Genomic DNA, 13,181 nt, shown 5'->3' on the forward strand with positions numbered 1-13,181 from the left:
TAATAGGGCTAACCCCCCCTTTTAGTGTGATTACTTGGTTCAGGACAGAACTAAAGAAGCCTCGGACAAGCGCCGTCATGGTCGGGGACGACGCTTGAACCCTATGCCCGCCCACAATGGTAACGACACTGCTAGCCAACTGGAAAATGATTTAAATCCAAATAGAGGTGTTTTGCAGGATATGCTTCCTGCAACCACCCTAGAAGGAAAACAAAGACAGAGGATGAGATGGTCAGATGAAGTTAATCGACACCTCATGTTCTGTTATTACCAAGCAACAAACCTAGGAACCAACACAACTGGATACAGATAACAAGTATACACAACATTTATTACCAGATACCCGGAATTAAAATTTTTAACAGAACAACGACTAGCTGATCAGATCCGTGTAATAATAAAAAATAACAGGATACCCAAGTCAGAATTAGAAAACATCAAACAACAAGTACAACAAATACTGGAACAAAATAATGTGCAATCAGAAGAAGAAGAAAATACAGTAATGGACTCAAAAAACATCCCAGAGCAAACAAACAAAGACCAACACGCGTCAATTAAACAATCAGAGGAAAACGAAATCTTAAGACAGCCACCAGAACGAGCACAAATAGAACACGAAGAGACACACGTGTTAGATATAGAAGAGAAATTTCAGCTGACATATATAGAATACAAAGACACAAATACAGACATCAGACCATTTTTGCATAGACCGCCAAATAACCCACAAGTCGAAACAACAATAAAATCTATCAACACAATCGTACACAACAAAATAAATGAAAATACAACTATGGAAGAGTTACAACTACTGGTTTATATAGGAGCACTCACTACACTAAATATACACACTAGGCAGAGATCAGAACAAACCAACACACAGAAGAAACCCACAAAACCAGCATGGCAACACAGGCTACAGATCAGAATAGAAAAACTGAGAAAAGACATCGGACAGCTAACACAATTTATAAGAAATGAAATATCAGACAAAAAACGAAAAAGGTTAGGTAAAATCTCACAACAAGAAGCAATAGAGCAATTAGATGAAAAGAAGCAGAAATTACAAGCATTGGCCAGACGACTTAGAAGATACAAAAAAAGTGAAAATAGAAGGAAACAAAACCAAACATTCAACACAAACCAAAAGAGATTTTACCAAACAATAGATAACACACACATTAAAATAGACAATCCACCAAACATAACAGACATGGAACACTTCTGGAGCAACATATGGTCAAACCCGGTACAACATAAGAGGCATGCACGGTGGATACAAGCAGAAACAGACACATACAAGATGATACCACAAATGCCTGAAGTGATAGTTTTGCAACATGAAGTCACCCGAGCAATTAATTCTACACACAATTGGAAAGCCCCTGGAAATGATAAAATAGCAAATTACTGGCTAAAGAAGTTCACCTCAACACATTCACATATAACTAAATTATTTAACATATCTAAAAAGAAAGATGATGAAACTTACCAAACAAAAGCGCTGGCAGGTCGATAGACACACAAACATACACACAAAATTCTAGCTTTCGCAACCAATGGTTGCCTCGTCAGGAAAGAGGGAAGGAGAAGGAAAGACAAAAGGATATGGGTTTTAAGGGAGAGGGTAAGGAGTCATTCCAATCCCGGGAGCGGAAAGACTTACCTTAGGGGGAAAAAAGGACAGGTATACACTCGCACACACACACACATATCCATCCACACATACACAGACACAAGCAGACATTTTACAAATGTCTGCTTGTGTCTGTGTATGTGTGGATGGATATGTGTGTGTGTGTGCGAGTGTATACCTGTCCTTTTTTCCCCCTAAGGTAAGTCTTTCCGCTCCCGGGATTGGAATGACTCCTTACCCTCTCCCTTAAAACCCATATCCTTTTGTCTTTCCTTCTCCTTCCCTCTTTCCTGACGAGGCAACCATTGGTTGCGAAAGCTAGAATTTTGTGTGTATGTTTGTGTTTGTTTGTGTGTCTATCGACCTGCCAGCGCTTTTGTTTGGTAAGTTTCATCATCTTTCTTTTTAGATATATTTTTCCCACGTGGAATGTTTCCCTCTATTATATTCATATCTTAAATTATTTAACAGTTACATTGCAGACCCATACACATTCCCTGATACACTTGCACACGGAATAACCTATCTGAAACCTAAAGATCAAGCAGACACAGCAAACCCAGCTAAATATCGCCCCATAACATGCCTACCAACAATCTACAGAATATTAACTTCAGTCATTACACAGAAATTAATGACACATACAACACAGAACAAAATTATAAATGAAGAACAAAAAGGCTGTTGCAAAGGAGCACGAGGATGTAAAGAGCAACTGATAATAGATACAGAGGTGACATATCAAGCTAAAACGAAACAAAGATCGCTACACTACACATACATTGATTACCAAAAAGCCTTTGATAGTGTACCCCACTCATGGTTACTACAGATATTGGAAATATACAAAGTAGATCCTAAATTGATACAGTTTCTAAACATAGTAATGAAAAACTGGAAAACCACACTTAATATTCAAACAAATTCAGATAACATCACATCACAGCCAATACAGATTAAGCGTGGAATATACCAAGGAGACTCATTAAGTCCTTTCTGGTTCTGTCTTGCTCTGAACCCACTATCCAACATGCTAAATAATACAAATTATGGATATAATATTACTGGAACATACCCACACAAAATCACACATTTGCTATACATGGATGATCTAAAACTACTGGCAGCAACCAATCAACAACTCAACCAATTACTAAAGATAACAGAAGTATTCAGCAATGATATAAATATGGCTTTTGGAACAGACAAATGTAAGAAAAATAGCATAGTCAAGGGAAAACACACTAAACAAGAAGATTACATATTGAATAACCACAGTGACTCCATAGAAGCGATGGAAAAAACAGATGCCTATAAATATCTAGGATACAGACAAAAAATAGGAATAGATAATACAAATATTAAAGAAGAACTAAAAGAAAAATATAGACAAAGGCTAACAAAAATACTGAAAACAGAATTGACAGCAAGAAACAAGACAAAAGCTATAAATACTTATGCTATACCTATATTGACCTACTCATTTGGAGTAGTGAAATGGAGTAACACAGACCTAGAAGCACTCAATACACTTACACGTTCACAATGCCACAAATATAGAATACATCACATACATTCAGCAACAGAAAGATTCACATTAAGCAGAAAGGATGGAGGAAGGGGATTCATCGACATAAAAAACCTACATTATGGACAGGTAGACAATTTAAGAAAATTCTTTCTAGAACGAGCAGAAACTAGCAAAATACACAAAGCAATCACTCATATAAATACATCGGCTACACCACTGCAATTTCATAACCACCGTTACAACCCTTTAGATCACGTAACATCAACAGATACGAAGAAAGTAAATTGGAAAAAGAAAACACTACATGGCAAGCACCCGTATCATCTAACACAGCCACACATCGATCAAGACGCATCCAATACATGGCTAAGAAAAGGCAATATATACAGTGAGACGGAAGGATTCATGATTGCAATACAGGATCAAACAATAAACACCAGATATTACAGCAAGCATATTATTAAAGATCCCAATACCACAACAGATAAATGCAGACTTTGCAAACAACAAATAGAAACAATAGATCACATCACAAGTGGATGTACAATACTAGCAAATACAGAATACCCCAGAAGACATGACAATGTAGCAAAAATAATACATCAACAGCTTGCATTACAACATAAACTTATAAAGCAACACGTTCCCACATACAAGTATGCACCACAAAATGTACTGGAGAATGATGAATACAAATTATACTGGAACAGAACCATTACAACAGATAAAACAACACCACATAACAAACCTGACATCATACTCACCAATAAAAAGAAGAAATTAACACAACTAATCGAAATATCCATACCCAATACAACAAATATACAAAAGAAAACAGGAGAAAAAATTGAAAAATACATCCAACTGGCTGAGGAAGTCAAGGACATGTGGCATCAGAATAAAGTTGACATTATACCAATTATACTATCAACTACAGGAGTCATACCACACAATATCCACCAGTACATAAATACAATACAGCTACATCCAAACTTATATATACAATTACAGAAATCCGTAATTATTGATACATGTTCTATCACCCGAAAGTTCCTAAATGCAATATAACATATACCGTACAGTTAAAAGGAAGTGACGCTTGACCAAGGTCCGTGTCACGTCCCATTTTTAACCAGACTTAACGTCTGAGAAAGTAAAGAAATAATAATGGTAGTTATTTTAATAAATATATAAAAATAAAATTGAAAAAACACGTGAGAAGCTTCGAACCAACAATGTTCATTATGTCAATGACGCATCTTAATAAAATACTATACCAACATTACGTGTAAATGGTGTTGGTTAAATATAAGTGTGAGGAATGCCATAAGCTGTGAAAGTTAAAGAAAATTTATTAACAGATGTGAGAACGGTGTGCAATGACTCTTTAATCTTGGATATTCTTTCAGATGATGAGCTGAAATCAGTCTGCAAATTTAAATACTTGGGGTCGTACATACAGAGGGACGGAGGACTGGAAAGCGAGATACAACACTGAATAAATTGCGGTTGGAACAACTGGAGGAAAATGAGTGGAGTGTTGTGTGAGCACTGGGTTGAAAGGAAAAGTGTACAAGTTGGTGGTAAGGCCTGCTATGATGTGCGGGGCAGAGACATGCCCAATCACAGTAGCCCAGGAAAGGAAGATGGAAGTGGCGGAAATGAGGATGCTGAGGTGGATGTGTGGGGTAACAAGGAAGGACAGGATTAGAAATGAATTTGTTAGAGGAGCTGTGAAAGTGGGACCCATGGGGAAAAAGATACAAGAGAGCAGACTAAGGTGGTACGGACACTTACAGAGAAAAGGGGGAGAGTATATCAGAAACAGAGTTGAAGATATAAAGATTGAAGGAGTGAGAAGGAGAGGAAGACTGAAGACAAGGTGGAAGGATAAGATATCCGGGGACCTAAGGGAGAAAGGATGGAAGAAGGAAGAGGCAATGGATAGAGTACTATGGAGGAGAAGGATCCAGAAGAGCAACGGCAACTCTATGTGACGTGGGACAAGGTGACAATAAAGAAGGAGAAGAAGAAGATTCTTTCAGATTTGCTGAAATGCGTTGCAGGCTATATTGAATTTAAATCCCAAAACATTGATAAATCGTTGGGTTTTCCAGCAGGGAAAAGTGAAGTAGGTGTGTCTAATACAGACTGAATATCAGTTATATCTCATGGATTTCTTCACCACCTGCTAACAGCATGTAAAAACAGTGTGTTGTACTTCGAAACAGAATTTAACAGAATTTGCTGCTTTTCGTGGAAACGGAGTGTGCAAATGAACAAACAAAAACAAAATGTAAAATATCTGTGCACTGTTTTGAAACAAAAGTTTCCTGAGGTTGATGTCACAGGTAGTTTTGGTCTTTACATGCAATTGAGGTCATCTATATAAATTAGGAATCTGAATCAAGAAGCTATGTTGGAAGCCTTGAAGAAATGTGTCACAATGGGAAGCAGCTATGGATTACATTTTCGTCTGGTGTATGAATGGCAGTAGCATTCTGGAATGGAGTACATTAACATCTGTTTCTTCGTCAAAGCAGTGAATTATTTACATTTTAACTATCATTTATTTAATCCTAAGGTGTAATAATCTGTCATGCTACTTGATTTGACTTTTTTAACTTTGTACTGCGCCTAACTACTGGTGGAAAATGAACAAGTAATATGCCACAGCATCTATATCTATGGTGTGTCACATTTGCCATGTAACCAAACTGCAGCACTGCTCTCCACATCCTCACTGTGATGTCAGGGGCTCCAGCCATAAAATCTGTTTTCACCAAAATGGCTGCTCCTGCACTGAACAACTTGTATGGAATAGTGGTAATTTTACTCAGGGCTACTGCATAGTGTTATGATTGTAGTTCAGTATCACTTTCATCTAACTTAACTATGTAAGCAGCACACCTTAGGAAATTTGTCAGGTGACATGGATGTTTTGTGTTCAATATTTAATTGGTGTTCGGAGTGACATTTCATGATGCCGATTGGAGCTGTAAACTGTAGTGCTGTCCGGCTCATCCAGAGCCTATCTATTATTAGTGAAAATCATATCAAAATCCTTGTAGTAGTTCCTGATATAAGCCTCCACATATACGCAGAAAAATGGGATTGGGGCTGTATAAAATGAATAGAAGAAGAAACGTATAGATGTGCAGATTCTGGTAATAACGGTTTAGTGTGGTGCAGTGGCCTAGTGCAAGTCTTTCAATTAGATGCCACTTCATGGGAAACATTGATTTGATCAATGGAGATACATGGGCAGTATAAACGTACAGAGGTCAGAATGGAAAATGGCAATAGGCCACACAACAACGAGCATAGAACCATCGGCACTGTTGGGAGCAGTGAAAATGAAATGAATGCTCTTGATTGTGCAGCAACAGCCTCCACTGTGAGATACGTCATTCACTACTAGATGGCAGTGGCGTTGTTCTCATAGCAGTGGTTGACTTTAAATCATCATTGCTCATAAATATTTATAAATTATATGTAGAAACCTTTCCTGTATCTCAGTTTACTGATCAGTAAAAACCTTGTCAAAATCGCTACAGTAGTTCCCGATATTAGCCTGAATATACAGCCAGCAGTGAGCAGGGGTGTTCAATTTATGTATGTAGAGAAAAGAAGAAAATTCTCCACATATGGCTTGGGATATTCTTAAACAAGGTTAAGGTTTTTCTCAGTGATTTCTAATATAGAAAGGTGAGCTGTATTTTATTTTGCTGTTTCCATAGAAGAGGCAGTTGCTTTCTGGAGAGGTATCTGGTATGACATTAATCAGAATTGCTTAATGGAACAACCAGCCTTGTATGATGAGAGTTTCTTCTAAGTAGCTGCTGTCTGTGAGTAGTGCATCTTTGATCTGGCAACAAGAGAATTCTGCTCTCAGCCCTGCCAAGATCGTAACAGAAGTGATATTGTTTCTATTTGAGAAATTCCACTAGGATCCAAGCTGGAGGACCTCACTTAGTTCTGGGTGGAATATTGCAAAATGCCACTCAAAAGAAATAATAAATGTACTGTATTCACTTCACCCACCAACTACAATTACAAACAGGGGATACCTCATAATCCATAACATTATCATTTTATCTTTAATGGAAATGTGTGTGACTGTGACTTTGTCTAATGATTCAATACTGACAGTTAGATGCTGATTATAGTTATATTATACTTTTACATTTAAGGAACCACAGGACAGATTATGGACTCACACGGACTTACATCACAAATTACCAGAGCATCATAAATGCTAAAGAATATGCTTGATCAGCATCATAATAACGTGTGCAGGATGAAACTGATATTTCACAACATATTATTCTACAGAAGGTATCAGAAATGTTGACCCAAGTGTTCAGAAATGTTGATGTAAGTTTAAGCAAAGTGACAGATCGAGGTACTTAAAGATGGAGAGGACCAGCCCACTGTTTTTTCGAAGTTGAACAGATTGCGGCTTGTATTGCAGAAGTACAGTACAAAGACCATAGATAATGACCAATAAAGTGGGTAAATGCCTCATACAAGCTACAGAAGTGGTTTTTGTACTTCCCTATGCACCTGTAGAAAACATTTGTGTCGAGATAACTGCTCCATTAGTGCTGCTTTCACGGTATATAAATGAGCAGGCTGGTGCAATTGAGTAAACAAGTGATCACAGGAAATTCTCTAAGAAACAATGATCCTTTGAAAACTTAGTAATAGAGAGGCAGAATATAAAGAAAAGTTAAAAGATATTTGTGCTTAGCGTGAGTGACAAGAAACAGATTTCAAATTACTGGAGTGGTCAACATGAAAATTTCATCTCAGTACTGACAATACTGAGCATCAGTGGACCAAGTTCAAGAGTATTGTACAATATGCCTTAGTTAGGCATGTGCTGAGCAAAGTTTTGAGGGATGGGAAAGATCCACCATGTTTGACAGCCATTTCAAAAAGCTGCTACGAAAGCAAAGAGTACTTTACTGCTAATCTAAATATACACAAAGTGTCGTAGACAAACAAAAACTAAATGAAGATATTTGTGCTTAGCATGGGTGACAAGAGAAACCTGTGTGAAGCATTCAATGAATTTGAAAGTAAAATTCTATGTACCAATTTAACAGAAGATCCTAAGAAGTTTTAGTCTTATGTTAATTCAGTAAAATGATTGAAGCCACATATCCAGATGCTCTGCGATCATAATGGCACCAACACAGAGGCCAAAATAATAAACGTCTTTCTCCAAAACTGTTCCACTTAGTAAGATTGCAGTGTAGTTCCTGCTTTAAATCATTGCACTAAAGTCAAAACGACAATTATTGAAATAAATGATCTTAGGTTAGGAAAGCAAATGAAGTCACTCAACAGATGAAAGGCCACTGGACCTGAAGCCACTATAATTCTACATAGGGTGTGAGAAGAAACTGGCTCCTCTTCTAGAAGCAGTGTGCCATACTTCCTAGTGATTGGAAAAAGCATAGGTCATTTTCACTTGCAAGATTGGTTGATGAACAGATGCACAAGACTATAAGTTTACATCTCTGATGTCAGTCTGTTGTAGAATTTTGGAACATGTTTTATGTCCATGTATTATGGTACTTCTGGAGACTGAATATCCCCTTTGTAGGAATCAACACGGGTTATGAAAACATCATTCATGTGAAACCCAGCTCACTATGTTTGTCCGCAAGACCCAGAAGGCAGTAGCTATCATTACCAAGGTTGATGCAGTGTTCTGACTTCCAGGTGTTTGATACAGTTTTGCACTGCCACCTATTGAACAAAATATGAGTGACTGGAGTGAAGAATTTCTTGCAAACAAAACACAGCATTTCATCCTACATAAAGAGAAATCTTCAGACATAAAAGTAATGTTGGATGTACCCCAAGGAAGTGTTAAAGGAACATTAATTTTCACAATTTGTCATGGTTGATTTGAACATTGACCCTGATTTGGCTGTAAATAAAAAATTTGCAGAGAAAAAAATTATTTTATGCATCTTAAAACTACAGGTTTTTACTATTTTTCGACATACCATTTAAATTTAAGCATTTGTTACAGAATTTCACTAATTTATTAAGTTTGGTGCATAAGTTTGTAGCATTTTTGTTCCCACGTTGGTATTCCATTTGCTATGAGTTTATTTATCGATAGTCAGTTTTTATTTGCAGTTCACTGTTGCTATTTAAGTTTACATATTGTCATTTTGTCATTTGGAGGTAGTGACTGGAGCAGTGGACACTAGAAAATGGAGTGCCAAGTGCAGAAATCAAAACGTTTCTGATGTATTCTTCGTTTGAGTTCAGTAGAGGGGTGACTGCAGTGGAGGCAGCCACAAACATTTGTGCTGTGTATGGGGATAATGTCATTGGGCAGAGCATGACAAGAAAATGGTTTTCTTGTTCTAAGGCGGATAATTTTGACATTAGTGACACTATGTTCGGGGAGACCTTTGAGGTTTGATGAAGATTGTTTAAGCACTTTAATTCACATCAGTGTGCTCAAGAATTGGCAAATATGGTGAACTGAGATCTTTCCACCATTGTGCGCAATTTGCTTGCAATGGGAAAGGTTCAAAAATTGCATGTATGGGTACCACAAGCTCTAAGCCAAAATCACAAAAATCAGCAGGTGGCCAAATGTGCATCTCTGCTTGCTCATCTCCAATTGACTTGTGAACAACACTAACCATCAATCCTGGTGAGTAGACATCATGTCTTTATGTTAAAATAAGGAAAAGAAAGGAATTGTTGAGCCCAAACATAGCAGCAACTCCCTGTACAAGACCTGCACACATTCACAAGAGATAACATCATGCATCTGGTAGAGCAGTGATGCTGTATTTGTTTATTTGTCCATATAAATCTCTTTTTCAGTACATATATTGTACACAGGATATTGGACCTTTTTATCTATTGATTTTTCAAATGTCAAACATATATTATTTAAATTTTTATAACAGATTGGATCTGTACAGTTAATAATTACAATTTTTTTAAAATGCTGTGTGTTTATAACTTATTTCTACAATTAAAGAAACAAATTACATTTTTTCTTGCATAAGATACTAAGAGATTGAATAGAAGCAGTTTTTCCGAAGGTAGGCTGTCACAGACATTTTAAAGCTCTGTAGTTCAGGAAGAGATTATATATGTCTCGGTAATCTGTTGTATAGTTTTGTTCCTGCATGATATACACCTTTTTGGCACAATGTGACCGAGCGAGGTGGCGCAGTGGTTAGCACACTGGACTCGCATTCGGGAGGACGACGGTTCAATCCCGTCTCCAGCCATCCTGATTTAGGTTTTCCGTGATTTCCCTAAATCGTTTCAGGCAAATGCCGGGATGGTTCCTTTGAAAGGGCACGGCCGATTTCCTTCCCAATCCTTCCCTAACCTGAGCTTGCGCTCCGTCTCTAATGACCTCGTTGTCGACGGGACGTTAAACACTAACCACCACCACCACCTTGGCACAATGTGGTGTTACACTAATTAATATATATGCCGCTGTCTGACCTGGTACTGTAATCAAGGACACTTTTGTTTTGAGGAAAAAGGTTTTCTTTTCTCGGTATACTTTTTTTGATAGGCATGACTACCTCCAGTATGTAAATGCAGGGAGTGGGTAGGAACTTACTTAAAGATTTGCATGGTTTTCTGCTGCTCACTTGTTTCATTATTATTATAATTGCCTTTTGTTACCTGAAAACTGTTATTGCCTGGTTTATATTTCCCCAGAAAATGATAACATACTTCAGTACTGAATGTACACAAGCACAGTATACAGCCCTAACTGTTTCTGCACTAGTATTGTTGCAAAGAATTCCTTAGGGATGTGATATGAGTGCTCCATTTAAGATTTTCCTGGCTACGAATCCAAAGAAATTTAGTTTCATTGAGAGCACTAGTATTTGGTTATCTATACATATTATGGGTTGTGCCACATTTTTATTTTGATTGGTATGGAAATTCATGAGTACCGTTTTTTGGTGGTTAACTATTAGCCTGTTTCTGGTAAACTATTCAGACACTCCTTTTGTAATATCTTTTGCAGATGCAGTAAGATTTTCTTCTGTATTCCCTTCAGTCAATAGACTGGTGTCATCTGCAAACAGTACTGGTTCAGGATCCCTAACGTATGATGGGAAATCATTAATGTACGCAATAAAATAAAAAAAAGGGGGGAGCCCTGTGGAACACCATGACTTATTCCACATGGTTCTGCAAGGTGTACCTGGAGTTCATTTCGTTCCATGTACTTAATTTCAGTCACCTGAGAGCGATATTCCAAATATGATTTAATCCATTGATTTGGTGCACCTCTTACACCATACCGTTCAAGCTTCCTCTGGAGCATAGAATGATCAATCACATACGTATTGTTCCCCGAGGTGTAACCATCACTGCTGACATTTATTGTCAACAACTGAGATGTCTTGCAGATGCAGTCCAAGAACATTAACCAGGGAGACTGTCTAAAGTGATGCTAATCCAGGATAATGCCCTCCCGCATTCCGCTAGACTGATGAAAAATACTATACAGGAGTTGGGTTGGAAAGTCATTCTGCACCCAACTTATTCATCTGATCTTATGCCCTCAGATTTGTACTTTTTCCACTCTCTCTCAAACAACCTTCAAGGAAGTTTTCTAGATAAAAATGTGCCCTGGACATGGCTTGAAGAATTCTTCGGCTCAAAACCATGTGATTTCTACAGTTGCACAATTGAAAAGTTACTGCAGCATTGGCAAACTGTTGTAAATAGTGAAGGAGAATATATTATTGATGATGAAAGTCTTTGTTATATGTATATGTTGTGTTTATTAAACTTATGGAAAATTCTGCTGTCTGGGAACATAGTCAATCTTTCACAGCATTTTGAAGGTCATCACTGAGGTGCTGTGACACAAGCCGCTTCTTTGTGTGAGCAAAGAAAGGAAAATCACTTGGCACCAAATCTGGGCTGTATGGATTGGACACAGTCACGTCCATAAAATATATAGGAGTATGTAGACAGAGTGATTTAAAGTAGGATGACCGCATAAAACTAATTGCTGGCAAAGCAGATAACAAATTGAGAGTCATTGAAGGATCCTGAGGAAGTGTAGTCCACCCACAAAGGAGGCAGTTTACGAAACCCTCATTCAACCACTACTTGAATATTGCTCGTCAGTCTGAGATCTGTAGAAGATCGTTTTAATAGAGGAATTAGAGAAGATCCAAAGCAGAGCAGCCCATTTCTTTACAGGTTCATTTAGTAACTGCAAAAGCATCATGGAGATTTATTTATTTATTTACACATCAAATTCTGTAAGACCAAATCGACGAGCAAACCTCCAAGGTCATGGAATGTGTCAGTACATGAAATTATGACATAAAAGTAATAACAGATAAAAATAAAATGTTTATGAACCTGAAAAAAGTCAAGCCATAAGTTTAAGAAAACACAATCAAGAATACAACAAAAATCAGTTTAATTTTTCAAGGAACTCTGCACAAGAGTTAAGGAAGTCCGATCCAAATGCAGGTTTGATTCCTGCCAAGTATTAACTGGGTAAAAGCTGCTTATTCTTGGGAATAAGCTAATATTGTTAATAAGAAACAAGAGTAAGGAATATATATATTGAGCAACCAATGTCAAAATACCCAGACTTGTGAACAGGGGTCAACAAGAGGTTTGTGAACTTACACCATTTATTGCCCGAACTGCCCATTTCTGAGCCAAAAATATCCTTTTAGAATGAGAGGAGCTACCCCAAAATATAATACCATACAACATAAGACAATGAAAATAAGCAAAGTAGACCAATTTTCATGTTGAATGATCACTCACTTTAGATACCGTTTGTATTGTAAGAATGGCAGCATTAAGTCTTTGAACAAGATCCTGAATGTGGGCTTTCCATGACAGTTTACTATCTATCCGAACACCTAGAAATTTGAACCATACAGTTTCACTAATCATATGCCCAGTCTGTGATATTAAAACGTCAGGTTTTGTTGAATTGTGTGTTAGAAACTGTAA

At 37.4% G+C, this 13,181-nt stretch overlaps 1 protein-coding gene across 1 annotated transcript in view; it reads left to right on the top strand.

The window, feature by feature from the left end:
* LOC124606859 (TGF-beta-activated kinase 1 and MAP3K7-binding protein 1-like) overlaps positions 1 to 13,181 on the top strand; it is a 100,413-nt gene that overhangs the window by 12,979 nt on the left and 74,253 nt on the right. The gene's annotated exons all lie outside the window — the stretch shown is intronic.

This window comes from Schistocerca americana, chromosome 3, assembly GCF_021461395.2.
Source record: "Schistocerca americana isolate TAMUIC-IGC-003095 chromosome 3, iqSchAmer2.1, whole genome shotgun sequence".
Lineage (NCBI taxonomy): Eukaryota > Metazoa > Arthropoda > Insecta > Orthoptera > Acrididae > Schistocerca > Schistocerca americana.